This window comes from Pleurodeles waltl, unplaced genomic scaffold (genome assembly GCF_031143425.1).
Source record: "Pleurodeles waltl isolate 20211129_DDA unplaced genomic scaffold, aPleWal1.hap1.20221129 scaffold_302, whole genome shotgun sequence".
Taxonomy (NCBI): Eukaryota; Metazoa; Chordata; class Amphibia; order Caudata; family Salamandridae; genus Pleurodeles; species Pleurodeles waltl.
In genome coordinates, this window is record NW_027150008.1 from 105102 (window position 1) to 119160 (window position 14059).

Genomic DNA, 14059 nt, shown 5'->3' on the forward strand with positions numbered 1-14059 from the left:
CTCAGCTTGTAACACACTCGGGTTTCTCTTCAAAACGAATAAATCTTTCGCCTTTTACTAAAGATTTCCGTGGAGAGGAACGTTTACGAGTTTCATTCAATTTTTTGAGGCCTTGCCACAGGTGAGGCTGTTTATCGTTTGTTGAAGACAAAAGTGCTAGCAGTTGGGGTACACCTGTGGGCTGTCTGCTGTTTCCTTTGCCAGAGGAAGTTGGTGTTTTGTTCTGAGGCCTGCTGTCTACTCATTTGCATAGGCCAGGTGGCTCATGGGAAAGAATTTCTGCGGAGCGTGAGGCTGCTTTTCTTGGCTGTCTTGAATCATCACGACAGCAGGCATTAGATTGTCTCTGCTCCCAACATCTCTGCTGCCAGCAGGCCAGGGGTCACCCTACTTTTCACAGGTGGCCACCAACACTCAGGCTGTGCTTTTCATAGGGCTTGCCCGTTATTGGTGCCCTTGGAGGTATACAGGAGGCTAGTTCTGGGTGCCTTGGGAGGTGTAAAGATGGCTAGTCCCGGGCTGGCTCCCTCTCAGATTCTTTTGAAAGGGGGTGTCTGGCTTGTGACTCTGGCCTAGCTAGCTAGATCCTTTTAGATTCAGGCTCAGCTAGAGGATGTGCCTGAAAGCACATGACTTGTTCTGGAGCATGGTGGTGGCCCACTGCATTTGGATGGGATGGTTATTGCAGGAAAGGGTCAATTATCATGGAGACAAAAGGCCCAGAGAGCGACTCCAACCGAAAGGGATAGTGATACAAGCAGGCCGAGCTGCTTTAAAGTGTGCTGCCTCTGAGGCCATGGGAAGGTAAACAGCACTCTTTTGCAGCAGAACTGGGTTCAACATTCTGTCTAATTGCTTTGACACTGCACACAAATGTCTGGCAAAATCTACCAGAAGAGAACCGTGTCAGGAAAGCATTGCAGGGAGAAAAAAAGCCAGCATTTACCATTGATACCTCAGCTTCTGCTCGGTATTCCCTTATTTTCACCTGCCTGCTGCTGCGTACCTGGGTGGTGTCTAATGGGAATACTATTAGCGCTGCAAAGCCTTACTGTGGCATCAGTGGCATTCAATACACACGGGCCCATATTTATACTTTTTGACGCTAAACTGCGCTAACGCAGTTTAGCGTCAAAAAGTTTTGCGCCGTCTAACGCCATTCTGAAGCGCCATGCGGGCGCCGTATTTATGGAATGGCGTTAGACGGCGCAATCAGACCGGCGCTGCCTGGTTTGCGTGGGAAAAAACCACGTAGACCAGACAGCGCCGGCGTAGGGGGAAAATGGCGCATGGGCGTCTTAAAATGGGGCAAGTCAGGTTACGTCGAAAAAATCGTCTTAACCCGACTTGCGCCATTTTTTAACGACGCCCATCCCCCATCAACATGACTCCTATCATTGTAAAGATAGGAGTCATGCCCCCTTGCCCAATGGCCATGCCCAGGGGACTTCTGTCCCCTGGGCATGGTCATTGGGCATAGTGGCATGTAGGGGGGCACAAATAAGGCCCCCCTATGCCACCAAAAAAATATATTAAAAAAAAAAAATTATACTTACCTGAACTTACCTGAATGTCCCTGGGGTGGGTCCCTCCATCCTTGGGGGTCCTCCTGGGGTGGGCAAGGGTGGCAGGGGGGGTCCCTGGGGGCATGGGAGGGCACCTGTGGGTTCATTTTGAGCCCACAGGCCCCTTAACGCCTGCTCTGAGCAGGCGTTAAAAAGTGGCGCAAATGCGCCGTTTTTAGCCACGCCAACTCCCGGGCGTCTCTTTTGCCCGGGAGTATAAATACCACGTAAAGTCCTGGGAGTCATTTTTTAGACGGGAACGCCTCCCTTGCATATCATTAACGCAAGGAAGGGGTTCACGCTAAAAAATGACGCACATTCCGGGAACTTTGGCGCTATTCGCCTCTAACGCCATAGTATAAATATGGCGTTAGTTGGCGTTAGTTTTGCGTCGAAATTGCGTCAAAAAAAACGACGCAATTTAGGCGCAAACGGAGTATAAATATGGCCCACAATCTATAGGAAAACGTTTCCCTGCGCGCCCACTTCACTTACAGCCTGCCTCCAGCTTTCCCTTTTCCCTGCCCAGCAGACTCACCCTGGCCAATCAGCTGAGGCGAGTGCCACCGAAATTTGCATATGCCCAGACAGAACCCTGAAAACGGTCCACCATTTTTTCTTTCTCTACTTGAAGCAGGGGCCTTGAACGTTTGGGCTGTTTTGCTCTCCCCTGTGGTTCTTGCCCTGTTAAGTAGGGCGAAAAACCACCTCTCGGACCCTCGCCCTCGCAATGGCAGGGTCTCTGTTTGTGGCGCCACATGCCCTGCTAGGCTCAGCTTGTAACACACTCGGGTTTCTCTTCAAAACGAATAAATCTTTCGCCTTTTACTAAAGATTTCCGTGGAGAGGAACGTTTACGAGTTTCATTCAATTTTTTGAGGCCTTGCCATAGGTGAGGCTGTTTATCGTTTGTTGAAGACAAAAGTGCTAGCAGTTGGGGTACACCTGTGGGCTGTCTGCTGTTTCCTTTGCCAGAGGAAGTTGGTGTTTTGTTCTGAGGCCTGCTGTCTACTCATTTGCATAGGCCAGGTGGCTCATGGGAAAGAATTTCTGCGGAGCGTGAGGCTGCTTTTCTTGGCTATCTTGAATCATCACGACAGCAGGCATTAGATTGTCTCTGCTCCCAACATCTCTGCTGCCAGCAGGCCAGGGGTCACCCTACTTTTCACAGGTGGCCACCAACACTCAGGCTGTGCTTTTCATAGGGCTTGCCCGTTATTGGTGCCCGTTGTTGGTGCCCTTGGAGGTATACAGGAGGCTAGTTCTGGGTGCCTTGGGAGGTGTAAAGATGGCTAGTCCCGGGCTGGCTCCCTCTCAGATTCTTTTGAAAGGGGGTGTCTGGCTTGTGACTCTGGCCTAGCTAGCTAGATCCTTTTAGATTCAGGCTCAGCTAGAGGATGTGCCTGAAAGCACATGACTTGTTCTGGAGCATGGTGGTGGCCCACTGCATTTGGATGGGATGGTTATTGCAGGAAAGGGTCAATTATCATGGAGACAAAAGGCCCAGAGAGCGACTCCAACCGAAAGGGATAGTGATACAAGCAGGCCGAGCTGCTTTAAAGTGTGCTGCCTCTGAGGCCATGGGAAGGTAATCAGCACTCTTTTGCAGCAGAACTGGGTTCAACATTCTGTCTAATTGCTTTGACACTGCACACAAATGTCTGGCAAAATCTACCAGAAGATAACCGTGTCAGGAAAGCATTGCAGGGAGAAAAAAAGCCAGCATTTACCATTGATACCTCAGCTTCTGCTCGGTATTCCCTTATTTTCACCTGCCTGCTGCTGCGTACCTGGGTGGTGTCTAATGGGAATACTATTAGCGCTGCAAAGCCTTACTGTGGCATCAGTGGCATTCAATACACACAATCTATAGGAAAACGTTTCCCTGTGCGCCCACTTCACTTACAGCCTGCCTCTAGCTTTCCCTTTTCCCTGCCCAGCAGACTCACCCTGGCCAATCAGCTGAGGCGAGTGCCACCGAAATTTGCATATGCCCAGACAGAACCCTGAAAACGGTCCACCATTTTTTCTTTCTCTACTTGAAGCAGGGGCCTTGAACGTTTGGGCTGTTTTGCTCTCCCCTGTGGTTCTTGCCCTGTTAAGTAGGGCGAAAAAACACCTCTCGGACCCTCGCCCTCGCAATGGCAGGGTCTCTGTTTGTGGCGCCACATGCCCTGCTAGGCTCAGCTTGTAACACACTCGGGTTTCTCTTCAAAACGAATAAATCTTTCGCCTTTTACTAAAGATTTCCGTGGAGAGGAACGTTTACGAGTTTCATTCAATTTTTTGAGGCCTTGCCACAGGTGAGGCTGTTTATCGTTTGTTGAAGACAAAAGTGCTAGCAGTTGGGGTACACCTGTGGGCTGTCTGCTGTTTCCTTTGCCAGAGGAAGTTGGTGTTTTGTTCTGAGGCCTGCTGTCTACTCATTTGCATAGGCCAGGTGGCTCATGGGAAAGAATTTCTGCGGAGCGTGAGGCTGCTTTTCTTGGCTGTCTTGAATCATCACGACAGCAGGCATTAGATTGTCTCTGCTCCCAACATCTCTGCTGCCAGCAGGCCAGGGGTCACCCTACTTTTCACAGGTGGCCACCAACACTCAGGCTGTGCTTTTCATAGGGCTTGCCCGTTATTGGTGCCCGTTGTTGGTGCCCTTGGAGGTATACAGGAGGCTAGTTCTGGGTGCCTTGGGGGGTGTAAAGATGGCTAGTCCCGGGCTGGCTCCCTCTCAGATTCTTTTGAAAGGGGGTGTCTGGCTTGTGACTCTGGCCTAGCTAGCTAGATCCTTTTAGATTCAGGCTCAGCTAGAGGATGTGCCTGAAAGCACATGACTTGTTCTGGAGCATGGTGGTGGCCCACTGCATTTGGATGGGATGGTTATTGCAGGAAAGGGTCAATTATCATGGAGACAAAAGGCCCAGAGAGCGACTCCAACCGAAAGGGATAGTGATACAAGCAGGCCGAGCTGCTTTAGAGTGTGCTGCCTCTGAGGCCATGGGAAGGTAAGCAGCACTCTTTTGCAGCAGAACTGGGTTCAACATTCTGTCTAATTGCTTTGACACTGCACACAAATGTCTGGCAAAATCTACCAGAAGATAACCGTGTCAGGAAAGCATTGCAGGGAGAAAAAAAGCCAGCATTTACCATTGATACCTCAGCTTCTGCTCGGTATTCCCTTATTTTCACCTGCCTGCTGCTGCGTACCTGGGTGGTGTCTAATGGGAATACTATTAGCGCTGCAAAGCCTTACTGTGGCATCAGTGGCATTCAATACACACAATCTATAGGAAAACGTTTCCCTGCGCGCCCACTTCACTTACAGCCTGCCTCCAGCTTTCCCTTTTCCCTGCCCAGCAGACTCACCCTGGCCAATCAGCTGAGGCGAGTGCCACCGAAATTTGCATATGCCCAGACAGAACCCTGAAAACGGTCCACCATTTTTTCTTTCTCTACTTGAAGCAGGGGCCTTGAACGTTTGGGCTGTTTTGCTCTCCCCTGTGGTTCTTGCCCTGTTAAGTAGGGCGAAAAACCACCTCTCGGACCCTCGCCCTTGCAATGGCAGGGTCTCTGTTTGTGGCGCCACATGCCCTGCTAGGCTCAGCTTGTAACACACTCGGGTTTCTCTTCAAAACGAATAAATCTTTCGCCTTTTACTAAAGATTTCCGTGGAGAGGAACGTTTACGAGTTTCATTCAATTTTTTGAGGCCTTGCCACAGGTGAGGCTGTTTATCGTTTGTTGAAGACAAAAGTGCTAGCAGTTGGGGTACACCTGTGGGCTGTCTGCTGTTTCCTTTGCCAGAGGAAGTTGGTGTTTTGTTCTGAGGCCTGCTGTCTACTCATTTGCATAGGCCAGGTGGCTCATGGGAAAGAATTTCTGCGGAGCGTGAGGCTGCTTTTCTTGGCTGTCTTGAATCATCACGACAGCAGGCATTAGATTGTCTCTGCTCCCAACATCTCTGCTGCCAGCAGGCCAGGGGTCACCCTACTTTTCACAGGTGGCCACCAACACTCAGGCTGTGCTTTTCATAGGGCTTGCCCGTTATTGGTGCCCTTGGAGGTATACAGGAGGCTAGTTCTGGGTGCCTTGGGAGGTGTAAAGATGGCTAGTCCCGGGCTGGCTCCCTCTCAGATTCTTTTGAAAGGGGGTGTCTGGCTTGTGACTCTGGCCTAGCTAGCTAGATCCTTTTAGATTCAGGCTCAGCTAGAGGATGTGCCTGAAAGCACATGACTTGTTCTGGAGCATGGTGGTGGCCCACTGCATTTGGATGGGATGGTTATTGCAGGAAAGGGTCAATTATCATGGAGACAAAAGGCCCAGAGAGCGACTCCAACCGAAAGGGATAGTGATACAAGCAGGCCGAGCTGCTTTAAAGTGTGCTGCCTCTGAGGCCATGGGAAGGTAAACAGCACTCTTTTGCAGCAGAACTGGGTTCAACATTCTGTCTAATTGCTTTGACACTGCACACAAATGTCTGGCAAAATCTACCAGAAGAGAACCGTGTCAGGAAAGCATTGCAGGGAGAAAAAAAGCCAGCATTTACCATTGATACCTCAGCTTCTGCTCGGTATTCCCTTATTTTCACCTGCCTGCTGCTGCGTACCTGGGTGGTGTCTAATGGGAATACTATTAGCGCTGCAAAGCCTTACTGTGGCATCAGTGGCATTCAATACACACGGGCCCATATTTATACTTTTTGACGCTAAACTGCGCTAACGCAGTTTAGCGTCAAAAAGTTTTGCGCCGTCTAACGCCATTCTGAAGCGCCATGCGGGCGCCGTATTTATGGAATGGCGTTAGACGGCGCAATCAGACCGGCGCTGCCTGGTTTGCGTGGGAAAAAACCACGTAGACCAGACAGCGCCGGCGTAGGGGGAAAATGGCGCATGGGCGTCTTAAAATGGGGCAAGTCAGGTTACGTCGAAAAAATCGTCTTAACCCGACTTGCGCCATTTTTTAACGACGCCCATCCCCCATCAACATGACTCCTATCATTGTAAAGATAGGAGTCATGCCCCCTTGCCCAATGGCCATGCCCAGGGGACTTCTGTCCCCTGGGCATGGTCATTGGGCATAGTGGCATGTAGGGGGGCACAAATAAGGCCCCCCTATGCCACCAAAAAAATATATAAAAAAAAAAAAATTATACTTACCTGAACTTACCTGAATGTCCCTGGGGTGGGTCCCTCCATCCTTGGGGGTCCTCCTGGGGTGGGCAAGGGTGGCAGGGGGGGTCCCTGGGGGCATGGGAGGGCACCTGTGGGTTCATTTTGAGCCCACAGGCCCCTTAACGCCTGCTCTGAGCAGGCGTTAAAAAGTGGCGCAAATGCGCCGTTTTTAGCCACGCCAACTCCCGGGCGTCTCTTTTGCCCGGGAGTATAAATACCACGTAAAGTCCTGGGAGTCATTTTTTAGACGGGAACGCCTCCCTTGCATATCATTAACGCAAGGAAGGGGTTCACGCAAAAAAATGACGCACATTCCGGGAACTTTGGCGCTATTCGCCTCTAACGCCATAGTATAAATATGGCGTTAGTTGGCGTTAGTTTTGCGTCGAAATTGCGTCAAAAAAAACGACGCAATTTAGGCGCAAACGGAGTATAAATATGGCCCACAATCTATAGGAAAACGTTTCCCTGCGCGCCCACTTCACTTACAGCCTGCCTCCAGCTTTCCCTTTTCCCTGCCCAGCAGACTCACCCTGGCCAATCAGCTGAGGCGAGTGCCACCGAAATTTGCATATGCCCAGACAGAACCCTGAAAACGGTCCACCATTTTTTCTTTCTCTACTTGAAGCAGGGGCCTTGAACGTTTGGGCTGTTTTGCTCTCCCCTGTGGTTCTTGCCCTGTTAAGTAGGGCGAAAAACCACCTCTCGGACCCTCGCCCTCGCAATGGCAGGGTCTCTGTTTGTGGCGCCACATGCCCTGCTAGGCTCAGCTTGTAACACACTCGGGTTTCTCTTCAAAACGAATAAATCTTTCGCCTTTTACTAAAGATTTCCGTGGAGAGGAACGTTTACGAGTTTCATTCAATTTTTTGAGGCCTTGCCATAGGTGAGGCTGTTTATCGTTTGTTGAAGACAAAAGTGCTAGCAGTTGGGGTACACCTGTGGGCTGTCTGCTGTTTCCTTTGCCAGAGGAAGTTGGTGTTTTGTTCTGAGGCCTGCTGTCTACTCATTTGCATAGGCCAGGTGGCTCATGGGAAAGAATTTCTGCGGAGCGTGAGGCTGCTTTTCTTGGCTATCTTGAATCATCACGACAGCAGGCATTAGATTGTCTCTGCTCCCAACATCTCTGCTGCCAGCAGGCCAGGGGTCACCCTACTTTTCACAGGTGGCCACCAACACTCAGGCTGTGCTTTTCATAGGGCTTGCCCGTTATTGGTGCCCGTTGTTGGTGCCCTTGGAGGTATACAGGAGGCTAGTTCTGGGTGCCTTGGGAGGTGTAAAGATGGCTAGTCCCGGGCTGGCTCCCTCTCAGATTCTTTTGAAAGGGGGTGTCTGGCTTGTGACTCTGGCCTAGCTAGCTAGATCCTTTTAGATTCAGGCTCAGCTAGAGGATGTGCCTGAAAGCACATGACTTGTTCTGGAGCATGGTGGTGGCCCACTGCATTTGGATGGGATGGTTATTGCAGGAAAGGGTCAATTATCATGGAGACAAAAGGCCCAGAGAGCGACTCCAACCGAAAGGGATAGTGATACAAGCAGGCCGAGCTGCTTTAAAGTGTGCTGCCTCTGAGGCCATGGGAAGGTAAGCAGCACTCTTTTGCAGCAGAACTGGGTTCAACATTCTGTCTAATTGCTTTGACACTGCACACAAATGTCTGGCAAAATCTACCAGAAGATAACCGTGTCAGGAAAGCATTGCAGGGAGAAAAAAAGCCAGCATTTACCATTGATACCTCAGCTTCTGCTCGGTATTCCCTTATTTTCACCTGCCTGCTGCTGCGTACCTGGGTGGTGTCTAATGGGAATACTATTAGCGCTGCAAAGCCTTACTGTGGCATCAGTGGCATTCAATACACACAATCTATAGGAAAACGTTTCCCTGTGCGCCCACTTCACTTACAGCCTGCCTCTAGCTTTCCCTTTTCCCTGCCCAGCAGACTCACCCTGGCCAATCAGCTGAGGCGAGTGCCACCGAAATTTGCATATGCCCAGACAGAACCCTGAAAACGGTCCACCATTTTTTCTTTCTCTACTTGAAGCAGGGGCCTTGAACGTTTGGGCTGTTTTGCTCTCCCCTGTGGTTCTTGCCCTGTTAAGTAGGGCGAAAAAACACCTCTCGGACCCTCGCCCTCGCAATGGCAGGGTCTCTGTTTGTGGCGCCACATGCCCTGCTAGGCTCAGCTTGTAACACACTCGGGTTTCTCTTCAAAACGAATAAATCTTTCGCCTTTTACTAAAGATTTCCGTGGAGAGGAACGTTTACGAGTTTCATTCAATTTTTTGAGGCCTTGCCACAGGTGAGGCTGTTTATCGTTTGTTGAAGACAAAAGTGCTAGCAGTTGGGGTACACCTGTGGGCTGTCTGCTGTTTCCTTTGCCAGAGGAAGTTGGTGTTTTGTTCTGAGGCCTGCTGTCTACTCATTTGCATAGGCCAGGTGGCTCATGGGAAAGAATTTCTGCGGAGCGTGAGGCTGCTTTTCTTGGCTGTCTTGAATCATCACGACAGCAGGCATTAGATTGTCTCTGCTCCCAACATCTCTGCTGCCAGCAGGCCAGGGGTCACCCTACTTTTCACAGGTGGCCACCAACACTCAGGCTGTGCTTTTCATAGGGCTTGCCCGTTATTGGTGCCCGTTGTTGGTGCCCTTGGAGGTATACAGGAGGCTAGTTCTGGGTGCCTTGGGGGGTGTAAAGATGGCTAGTCCCGGGCTGGCTCCCTCTCAGATTCTTTTGAAAGGGGGTGTCTGGCTTGTGACTCTGGCCTAGCTAGCTAGATCCTTTTAGATTCAGGCTCAGCTAGAGGATGTGCCTGAAAGCACATGACTTGTTCTGGAGCATGGTGGTGGCCCACTGCATTTGGATGGGATGGTTATTGCAGGAAAGGGTCAATTATCATGGAGACAAAAGGCCCAGAGAGCGACTCCAACCGAAAGGGATAGTGATACAAGCAGGCCGAGCTGCTTTAGAGTGTGCTGCCTCTGAGGCCATGGGAAGGTAAGCAGCACTCTTTTGCAGCAGAACTGGGTTCAACATTCTGTCTAATTGCTTTGACACTGCACACAAATGTCTGGCAAAATCTACCAGAAGATAACCGTGTCAGGAAAGCATTGCAGGGAGAAAAAAAGCCAGCATTTACCATTGATACCTCAGCTTCTGCTCGGTATTCCCTTATTTTCACCTGCCTGCTGCTGCGTACCTGGGTGGTGTCTAATGGGAATACTATTAGCGCTGCAAAGCCTTACTGTGGCATCAGTGGCATTCAATACACACAATCTATAGGAAAACGTTTCCCTGCGCGCCCACTTCACTTACAGCCTGCCTCCAGCTTTCCCTTTTCCCTGCCCAGCAGACTCACCCTGGCCAATCAGCTGAGGCGAGTGCCACCGAAATTTGCATATGCCCAGACAGAACCCTGAAAACGGTCCACCATTTTTTCTTTCTCTACTTGAAGCAGGGGCCTTGAACGTTTGGGCTGTTTTGCTCTCCCCTGTGGTTCTTGCCCTGTTAAGTAGGGCGAAAAACCACCTCTCGGACCCTCGCCCTTGCAATGGCAGGGTCTCTGTTTGTGGCGCCACATGCCCTGCTAGGCTCAGCTTGTAACACACTCGGGTTTCTCTTCAAAACGAATAAATCTTTCGCCTTTTACTAAAGATTTCCGTGGAGAGGAACGTTTACGAGTTTCATTCAATTTTTTGAGGCCTTGCCACAGGTGAGGCTGTTTATCGTTTGTTGAAGACAAAAGTGCTAGCAGTTGGGGTACACCTGTGGGCTGTCTGCTGTTTCCTTTGCCAGAGGAAGTTGGTGTTTTGTTCTGAGGCCTGCTGTCTACTCATTTGCATAGGCCAGGTGGCTCATGGGAAAGAATTTCTGCGGAGCGTGAGGCTGCTTTTCTTGGCTGTCTTGAATCATCACGACAGCAGGCATTAGATTGTCTCTGCTCCCAACATCTCTGCTGCCAGCAGGCCAGGGGTCACCCTACTTTTCACAGGTGGCCACCAACACTCAGGCTGTGCTTTTCATAGGGCTTGCCCGTTATTGGTGCCCTTGGAGGTATACAGGAGGCTAGTTCTGGGTGCCTTGGGAGGTGTAAAGATGGCTAGTCCCGGGCTGGCTCCCTCTCAGATTCTTTTGAAAGGGGGTGTCTGGCTTGTGACTCTGGCCTAGCTAGCTAGATCCTTTTAGATTCAGGCTCAGCTAGAGGATGTGCCTGAAAGCACATGACTTGTTCTGGAGCATGGTGGTGGCCCACTGCATTTGGATGGGATGGTTATTGCAGGAAAGGGTCAATTATCATGGAGACAAAAGGCCCAGAGAGCGACTCCAACCGAAAGGGATAGTGATACAAGCAGGCCGAGCTGCTTTAAAGTGTGCTGCCTCTGAGGCCATGGGAAGGTAAACAGCACTCTTTTGCAGCAGAACTGGGTTCAACATTCTGTCTAATTGCTTTGACACTGCACACAAATGTCTGGCAAAATCTACCAGAAGAGAACCGTGTCAGGAAAGCATTGCAGGGAGAAAAAAAGCCAGCATTTACCATTGATACCTCAGCTTCTGCTCGGTATTCCCTTATTTTCACCTGCCTGCTGCTGCGTACCTGGGTGGTGTCTAATGGGAATACTATTAGCGCTGCAAAGCCTTACTGTGGCATCAGTGGCATTCAATACACACGGGCCCATATTTATACTTTTTGACGCTAAACTGCGCTAACGCAGTTTAGCGTCAAAAAGTTTTGCGCCGTCTAACGCCATTCTGAAGCGCCATGCGGGCGCCGTATTTATGGAATGGCGTTAGACGGCGCAATCAGACCGGCGCTGCCTGGTTTGCGTGGGAAAAAACCACGTAGACCAGACAGCGCCGGCGTAGGGGGAAAATGGCGCATGGGCGTCTTAAAATGGGGCAAGTCAGGTTACGTCGAAAAAATCGTCTTAACCCGACTTGCGCCATTTTTTAACGACGCCCATCCCCCATCAACATGACTCCTATCATTGTAAAGATAGGAGTCATGCCCCCTTGCCCAATGGCCATGCCCAGGGGACTTCTGTCCCCTGGGCATGGTCATTGGGCATAGTGGCATGTAGGGGGGCACAAATAAGGCCCCCCTATGCCACCAAAAAAATATATAAAAAAAAAAAAATTATACTTACCTGAACTTACCTGAATGTCCCTGGGGTGGGTCCCTCCATCCTTGGGGGTCCTCCTGGGGTGGGCAAGGGTGGCAGGGGGGGTCCCTGGGGGCATGGGAGGGCACCTGTGGGTTCATTTTGAGCCCACAGGCCCCTTAACGCCTGCTCTGAGCAGGCGTTAAAAAGTGGCGCAAATGCGCCGTTTTTAGCCACGCCAACTCCCGGGCGTCTCTTTTGCCCGGGAGTATAAATACCACGTAAAGTCCTGGGAGTCATTTTTTAGACGGGAACGCCTCCCTTGCATATCATTAACGCAAGGAAGGGGTTCACGCTAAAAAATGACGCACATTCCGGGAACTTTGGCGCTATTCGCCTCTAACGCCATAGTATAAATATGGCGTTAGTTGGCGTTAGTTTTGCGTCGAAATTGCGTCAAAAAAAACGACGCAATTTAGGCGCAAACGGAGTATAAATATGGCCCACAATCTATAGGAAAACGTTTCCCTGCGCGCCCACTTCACTTACAGCCTGCCTCCAGCTTTCCCTTTTCCCTGCCCAGCAGACTCACCCTGGCCAATCAGCTGAGGCGAGTGCCACCGAAATTTGCATATGCCCAGACAGAACCCTGAAAACGGTCCACCATTTTTTCTTTCTCTACTTGAAGCAGGGGCCTTGAACGTTTGGGCTGTTTTGCTCTCCCCTGTGGTTCTTGCCCTGTTAAGTAGGGCGAAAAACCACCTCTCGGACCCTCGCCCTCGCAATGGCAGGGTCTCTGTTTGTGGCGCCACATGCCCTGCTAGGCTCAGCTTGTAACACACTCGGGTTTCTCTTCAAAACGAATAAATCTTTCGCCTTTTACTAAAGATTTCCGTGGAGAGGAACGTTTACGAGTTTCATTCAATTTTTTGAGGCCTTGCCATAGGTGAGGCTGTTTATCGTTTGTTGAAGACAAAAGTGCTAGCAGTTGGGGTACACCTGTGGGCTGTCTGCTGTTTCCTTTGCCAGAGGAAGTTGGTGTTTTGTTCTGAGGCCTGCTGTCTACTCATTTGCATAGGCCAGGTGGCTCATGGGAAAGAATTTCTGCGGAGCGTGAGGCTGCTTTTCTTGGCTATCTTGAATCATCACGACAGCAGGCATTAGATTGTCTCTGCTCCCAACATCTCTGCTGCCAGCAGGCCAGGGGTCACCCTACTTTTCACAGGTGGCCACCAACACTCAGGCTGTGCTTTTCATAGGGCTTGCCCGTTATTGGTGCCCGTTGTTGGTGCCCTTGGAGGTATACAGGAGGCTAGTTCTGGGTGCCTTGGGAGGTGTAAAGATGGCTAGTCCCGGGCTGGCTCCCTCTCAGATTCTTTTGAAAGGGGGTGTCTGGCTTGTGACTCTGGCCTAGCTAGCTAGATCCTTTTAGATTCAGGCTCAGCTAGAGGATGTGCCTGAAAGCACATGACTTGTTCTGGAGCATGGTGGTGGCCCACTGCATTTGGATGGGATGGTTATTGCAGGAAAGGGTCAATTATCATGGAGACAAAAGGCCCAGAGAGCGACTCCAACCGAAAGGGATAGTGATACAAGCAGGCCGAGCTGCTTTAAAGTGTGCTGCCTCTGAGGCCATGGGAAGGTAAGCAGCACTCTTTTGCAGCAGAACTGGGTTCAACATTCTGTCTAATTGCTTTGACACTGCACACAAATGTCTGGCAAAATCTACCAGAAGATAACCGTGTCAGGAAAGCATTGCAGGGAGAAAAAAAGCCAGCATTTACCATTGATACCTCAGCTTCTGCTCGGTATTCCCTTATTTTCACCTGCCTGCTGCTGCGTACCTGGGTGGTGTCTAATGGGAATACTATTAGCGCTGCAAAGCCTTACTGTGGCATCAGTGGCATTCAATACACACAATCTATAGGAAAACGTTTCCCTGTGCGCCCACTTCACTTACAGCCTGCCTCTAGCTTTCCCTTTTCCCTGCCCAGCAGACTCACCCTGGCCAATCAGCTGAGGCGAGTGCCACCGAAATTTGCATATGCCCAGACAGAACCCTGAAAACGGTCCACCATTTTTTCTTTCTCTACTTGAAGCAGGGGCCTTGAACGTTTGGGCTGTTTTGCTCTCCCCTGTGGTTCTTGCCCTGTTAAGTAGGGCGAAAAAACACCTCTCGGACCCTCGCCCTCGCAATGGCAGGGTCTCTGTTTGTGGCGCCACATGCCCTGC

General features: G+C 50.6%; 8 non-coding genes across 8 annotated transcripts; all 8 read left to right on the forward strand.

The window, feature by feature from the left end:
* Positions 1-13: 13 nt before the first annotated feature.
* LOC138275657 (U5 spliceosomal RNA) lies at positions 14-129 on the forward strand. Its single transcript, XR_011200430.1, has one exon. It is a non-coding gene; the product is annotated as a U5 spliceosomal RNA (small nuclear RNA).
* Positions 130-2349: 2220 nt separating this feature from the next.
* LOC138275703 (U5 spliceosomal RNA) lies at positions 2350-2465 on the forward strand. Its single transcript, XR_011200476.1, has one exon. It is a non-coding gene; the product is annotated as a U5 spliceosomal RNA (small nuclear RNA).
* Positions 2466-3760: 1295 nt separating this feature from the next.
* On the forward strand, positions 3761-3876 carry LOC138275658 (U5 spliceosomal RNA). Its single transcript, XR_011200431.1, has one exon. It is a non-coding gene; the product is annotated as a U5 spliceosomal RNA (small nuclear RNA).
* A 1295-nt stretch (positions 3877-5171) lies between these two features.
* Positions 5172-5287, forward strand: LOC138275659 (U5 spliceosomal RNA). The gene has a single exon (XR_011200432.1). It is a non-coding gene; the product is annotated as a U5 spliceosomal RNA (small nuclear RNA).
* Positions 5288-7507: 2220 nt separating this feature from the next.
* Positions 7508-7623, forward strand: LOC138275704 (U5 spliceosomal RNA). Its single transcript, XR_011200477.1, has one exon. It is a non-coding gene; the product is annotated as a U5 spliceosomal RNA (small nuclear RNA).
* Positions 7624-8918: 1295 nt separating this feature from the next.
* LOC138275660 (U5 spliceosomal RNA) lies at positions 8919-9034 on the forward strand. Its single transcript, XR_011200433.1, has one exon. It is a non-coding gene; the product is annotated as a U5 spliceosomal RNA (small nuclear RNA).
* A 1295-nt stretch (positions 9035-10329) lies between these two features.
* Positions 10330-10445, forward strand: LOC138275661 (U5 spliceosomal RNA). Its single transcript, XR_011200434.1, has one exon. It is a non-coding gene; the product is annotated as a U5 spliceosomal RNA (small nuclear RNA).
* Positions 10446-12665: 2220 nt separating this feature from the next.
* Positions 12666-12781, forward strand: LOC138275705 (U5 spliceosomal RNA). Its single transcript, XR_011200478.1, has one exon. It is a non-coding gene; the product is annotated as a U5 spliceosomal RNA (small nuclear RNA).
* The last annotated feature ends 1278 nt before the right edge of the window (positions 12782-14059 follow it).